Below are 5,898 nucleotides of genomic sequence, written 5' to 3'. Positions count from 1 at the left end.
AAGTGTGAACTTCAACTCACTCGAGCACTTGAAAGTTTGAGATTACATATCTTTATTTTTTCGGCTCGTCTACAAGGAGACCTCCCACTCAAATTTTCAAGAGCATATAGATTTTGAACATATGTGATATAGATATAGTTTAGAAAACATTTTGAAAACTTATTTGATTTGGATGACAAAATATTTTCAAGTTTGAAAGCGAAAACGGTTTTTCAAAATTCAAACTAGTTTTGTAAAAAATCAATTTCAATTAATTTTCAAAATCAAAATATTTTAATCTTTCACATTATGTTTATTATCTTATAAAAAAACAATTTTGCTCAAGGAAATTTTCTCATTAGAGTTCATTAACTCATGGAGTGGGGTCCGAAATCCGGAATTCAAAAATTCTAAAAACCTGGGCTTTCGGAACCGCCGCGCACGCAGAGTAAAATCGCCATAACTGCTAGCTCCGACATCCTTTTGTACCTAAAACTAACAGCATTGGAAAGAGGACAAACATACCTTTAATTTGATTAAAGAATCATTAAATTTCGAATTTTGAGTAGAGTGTTATGCCACTTTTATTGTGGGTTTTTCTCGAGCTCGAAGAAGACTGGAGTTTATTATAGTTCGGACTTGAGTGCAAAAGAATCGAGTGTAACGGAATGTTTTAGAGAGTTGTTAAAGATTTTATATGTGTTTCATTGACATGATAATAACATAGTATAAAAGTAAATAGCAACAAACATAAAACGAATCGAGTAAATAAACAAAACTACCAAGACAGTATAAATAGTCACAAAATTACCCGAAATTTTTCAAACTTTAAAAAAACGTTTTTCATTATAAAAAATTAAAAAAATTTAGAACTGATTCTAATGTGTTTTAATAACATCCCAAAGTCATAGAAAATCATTGTGATTTTTAATTTAAAGGCACGAGCAGTAAATTAAAAAAAAAAATCTAAGGTAACAATCCTAACTTGTAAAAAAAACGAGTAATCTTTCAAAAACGATTTTCAAGCACATAGTTTTAATCACATTTACATGCTTAACTTTGACCATAGCTCTGATACCATTTGTTGAAATTTATCTAGGGTTAAGAAACGATTTAATGCTTCGAGCAAGCGGCTGAAAATTTTATTTCTTTTAAACAAGTAAAACGATTTTACTAACCTAGACAAAGAGCAAGCACAGGTTATTATTAAAACTATCTAAAAGAGATTACACCTTTACTAACCTTTATGAAGCTTAATCGTTGAGAAGCTTTTCTTTCTTCGTTCTTCCGGAACTCGAGTAACCACAAAAGTTTCTATCAAATAAATCACTCGAGGTAAGAAGGAATTAGTGTTTGGGCACTTTTAAACACGACGACTCAAGAACAAGTCTTAGAGTCGAAGAGCTAAAAAAATGCTAGGTCAAATGTGGACCTAGGTGTCAAAACAAAAACGAAAGGAGCTAGAGAGAGAGAGAGAGAGAGGAAGAGGGGTGGCCAAGGGTTCTAGAGAGAGAAGCTCTTAATCTCTAAAACTTTTGGGATGAGAAACAATGAGAATGAGGGCCCTATTTATAGGAGAGGAATTACCTTAAAAAATGTAGTTTCCTCTTCTATAGAATATAACATATTCATGAGTAAATATTCCCTCCTTCTCACTTATGTTACACGGTCAAGGTAGTCTTCATGACACCTTGGATTTGTTTCCTCTTTTGTTTGCCTTCTCTCTTGCCTTGTATTGTCGCCCATCTTAGTTTCCTTCTAGAGAAAATTTGTTTCCTCTTTTTCTTTCGGCAACTATCTTCATACATCAATGCACAAAATAATCTCTCTTTTTCTTGCTATGTTGGACGGCCAAGGGCTTCTAGAAGGATCTTCTTGATGTTTCTTCATTTATTCATGACAACATAAGAAAATCTCATTTAGAATTTTCAAGTAAAATTCCATGAAATGAAATTAATCCTCAAGGCCCAAATATATTGAAATCGCCATGTGGATCAATTGCTTGTCATCATATGACAATGTCAAAAAAATCTTATTTATTGACATTCATTTCAACACATGTCCAAAAAGACAAAAATACCCTTTAGACAATTTTCGTAAAACTTGTCTAGTTTTGTTTAGACTTAGCTTCTAGTTTAACTATTCCTACTCGATATGATTTGTAACAATGACCTCATGGATCGAAACGAACAAAGCTTGAGCTAACATACTTGGACACAAAAGTTCACAAACCTTTTCCAAGTTTAGCTTAATGTCAACTGACTCCACTAAAGAGTTGACATTGAGAATCTCTCGGTTCAAATGAATTTATTTTCTACTCAAGAATTCAACTTAATTGTGATGAGTGGATCCACTGAATATTATCTATGATTACCCTTCATGAATATCATCAGCTAGATGGGCTTTCCTCAACTCCTTTGTCGCTCGTGAATAAGTTAGAAACAATGTATTGGCGAGGAGCTAAGAGGTCACGTTGATTCATCCAAAAGAGTCATGAATCAATTTGGACACTGGCCAGTTCATTTATTCACATTCCAAGGAACAAAGCATAAGGTGATATACATTGCATTTCAGCAATCTTGTACATGAATTCCATATCTATGAGATCTTCACAAAGTTACTCATGACATCTTCATAACTTAGTACTTCACCTATAGGTCATGTTCAGAATCACATAGTGAATCCGAACTCTGACTTTCTCAAATGAGAATACGTAAGTTATAAATAACATGTCTCATTTTAGGATTGAGGTAAGCATGATGCAATTCATACGTAGTGACTTCGAGACATAAGAGGTTAAATAGTGTGTTCTTATTCTGTCTCTAGAAGTGCACTCGTCAATTCAGTACCTTCAGCAGATACCTAGAAGAACTATAGAGTCTCCAACTCTCAATGTCCCATAATCAAACATCATAGATTCTCCTAACAATCGTACTAAGATCAATAGTCCTTTGATCCTTAGATTGCGAATATATTGTTTTTAGCAAACAACGAAGAGTTTGTTCATGCAAATCTACATTTGTCTCTTCATATGTTGTTAGGTTTATTTAAGGACTAAAGACCATAGATGATCATAAAGCTTCAAATAGACAAGGAAGAATAAATGAACGTTTCAACTTTTATTAATGATTCAGCACTTACAAGCAAGAGTCTTCATGAGACTATATTACATCAAATGTACATAAATAGACACTACTACCCTTCTTGTGGGCACCATTCACAACACTTCCCACCTAATATTTTTGCGGGATACAAGAGTATCAGATGCGACTAGTCGCATCTGATATTTTTGGCGCTAAAGTTTCAGATGCGACTAGTCACATCTGATTCTCTTTAGCTTTTGTTTTATTATTAAATGCTGATTCTAATAGAATCAGCATATAATTTTCATATGCTGATTCTATTAGAATCTGCTTATAATTTTTTTAATAAATTAATTAAATAATTTGAATAATAATAATTATATATATGTTGATTCATATAATAATTATATAGATAATTTAATAGAAATTATAATATTAACAAATATAAATTTGATAATTTACGTTCAATAAATTAAAAAAATTACAACATATTCCTTTTGCTTCCCTTTTTCGCTCGGAGGGTTCCAATTCTTCAATGCACGACCTCCACTTCCGCCAAATCTTCCTCGTGCGCCTTTGCGTCCTGGTGCGCTGTCGCTGAAACTCTACCGTATCTGGCGTCTGAGCATTCGGCATTGAAGCTGATGGCGTCGTCTGAGCATTCGGCATTGAAGCTGATGGTGGCGTCTGAGCATTCGACATTAAAGCTGATGGCGGCGTCGTTCGAAGGTGCTTCATCTGAGCTCGTTGCTCACGCCTCATCTCTTCCATTGCGACGTGTTGTGCGGCCAACGCTGCTTGTAGCTCGCTAACCACTGGATCTGGAACTTGCCTCGATGACGAACCTGATGACGAGCTCTCGTCCTGAGCCTGAGCCAAGAGATACGAGGATCTCGGGATCAAGGGACTTATCCCGACATACCAATCTTGACGTTGCCCGAGAATAGTATCCATCGCATACTGCTCCGCCTGGTCTATATCAAACATTTGGCCTGACTTCGCTGCTTATCGCTGAATATCCTCGACTTAAGTTATAATTCGAGCCTTCAAACATATGCTAAAAAAATTATTAAGATTATCGAATATTGATTATTAAGTAATTAACACAAGTAACTTACAAATGCTTGTTTCGCCCAATCTATCGTCTAGTTGCCTTGATCATCTTGGTGTTTTTTTCTCTCACGTGTCTAACGCCGAGGCCAAAGTCTTATCCTCCCTACTCTGCAGTTTTTATCAAAATATGGGTAATGTATTTATTGCAAAATAAATATTACAAAATTAGAATAAACTTACGTTCAAATGTCGATGAGCCAAGAAAGAAATCGATCCTTGTGCGGACTTCGTTTTCTTGTTCTTTAAATTGTCCCTATTACGATCAGACTTTTTCTGCAAATATTAAATTGCGTTATAATTCGATTTGATAGAAGATAACATAATTTTTTTGAATTATACATTACCTTCCAATCATCAGTTGCGAACTCCTCTATCACCTTCCCCCAATCGTCTTTCTGATATCCTTTTAGGATTTCTTTCGTGGCGACATTTATTTGCCCGCAACATTTGCCTAAGAACGTCCCTGATAATCTAGAATTTTTGTTGCGCGTCATTCATTTTGCATCGCGAATGATAGTTTGGTCAATCTGATGACGAAAGCAATCCGCTGGAAGCAGCTCCTCGGTCTCACGATCCTTGTACACGAAAGTGTTCTCGGAATGAAGTGCACTCAAAATATTGCCCAACATCTGGGGCGTCACTTCATTCCAATCACGAACTGTGATCGGGATATGGACTTTCACCAAAGCGTCGACGCGGTTGTTGAATACTCCTACCTTTTTTTTTTATTGTTTTCCTTACATCCTGGTAGAAAGTTTGGTCGATTGGGTCCCACCTAACAACCTTCGCATCGGGTACCCAATGCGCTGCTTTTGCCAAAGTAGAGCCGGTCGTTGGTCCCCTTGTTTTCTTAAGACCTTGGGAACCCGGTGTCTCTAGCGGAGACTCATCTCCACCTGCTCCTGAAATGTGTAGCGAAGACTCATCTCCACATGCTCCACCTGCATCTGACATCCTGTAAGATGAAAACAATATTAGTAAATAAATATTAGTTTTCTGTTTTAAAAAAAACGTGGACGGCACCACGGATTTTATTGTTAACAAACCTCACATATGACGGAGGAAAACCATGGTTACATACTAGTAAATAAACATACTAAAAAGATATTACTCATTCATCGTCATCTATGCCTATAATGTTAATATCCTCTTCTATATCGACATCAACATCTTCTCCCTCAAAAACGACCCGTCTCTCATTTTTCTCATCGTCTTCTTCATCATCGTGAACGACAGTCACTAACTCTGCTTTATCGGTTTCTTGTTGATGATTCAGACGCTCGATGTTTGACAATTCTATTATCAATGGGATTGAGGCTGAGTTGGACGGGTCAACTTCAGGAATGTCCCAAATCCCTCGATGACTGCATTCCTAGACGCGCATCTCGAACGTGGCAATGCACCAGGACGACAAGGCGCACGAGGAAGATCTGGCGAAAGAGGAGGTCGTGCATTGAAGAATTGGAATCCTCCGAGTGAAAAACGGAAAAAAGGAATAGGTTGTAATTTTTGTAATTTATTGAACGTAAATTATCAAATTTATATTTGTTAATATTAGAATTTCTATTAAATGATCTATATAATTATTATATGAATCAACATATATACAATTATTATTATTAAAATTATTTAATTAATTTATTAAAAAAAATTATAAGCTGATTCAAATAGAATCAACATATGAAAATTATATGCTGATTCTATTAGAATCAGACTTTAGTTT

This window comes from Urtica dioica, chromosome 5 (genome assembly GCF_054948205.1).
Source record: "Urtica dioica subsp. dioica isolate 48M chromosome 5, U.dioica_male_clone48M_v1_H2, whole genome shotgun sequence".
In the NCBI taxonomy this organism is placed as follows: Eukaryota; Viridiplantae; Streptophyta; class Magnoliopsida; order Rosales; family Urticaceae; genus Urtica; species Urtica dioica.
The sequence above is the reverse complement of the archived record's forward strand: the minus strand, read 5'-3'. Positions refer to the sequence as shown.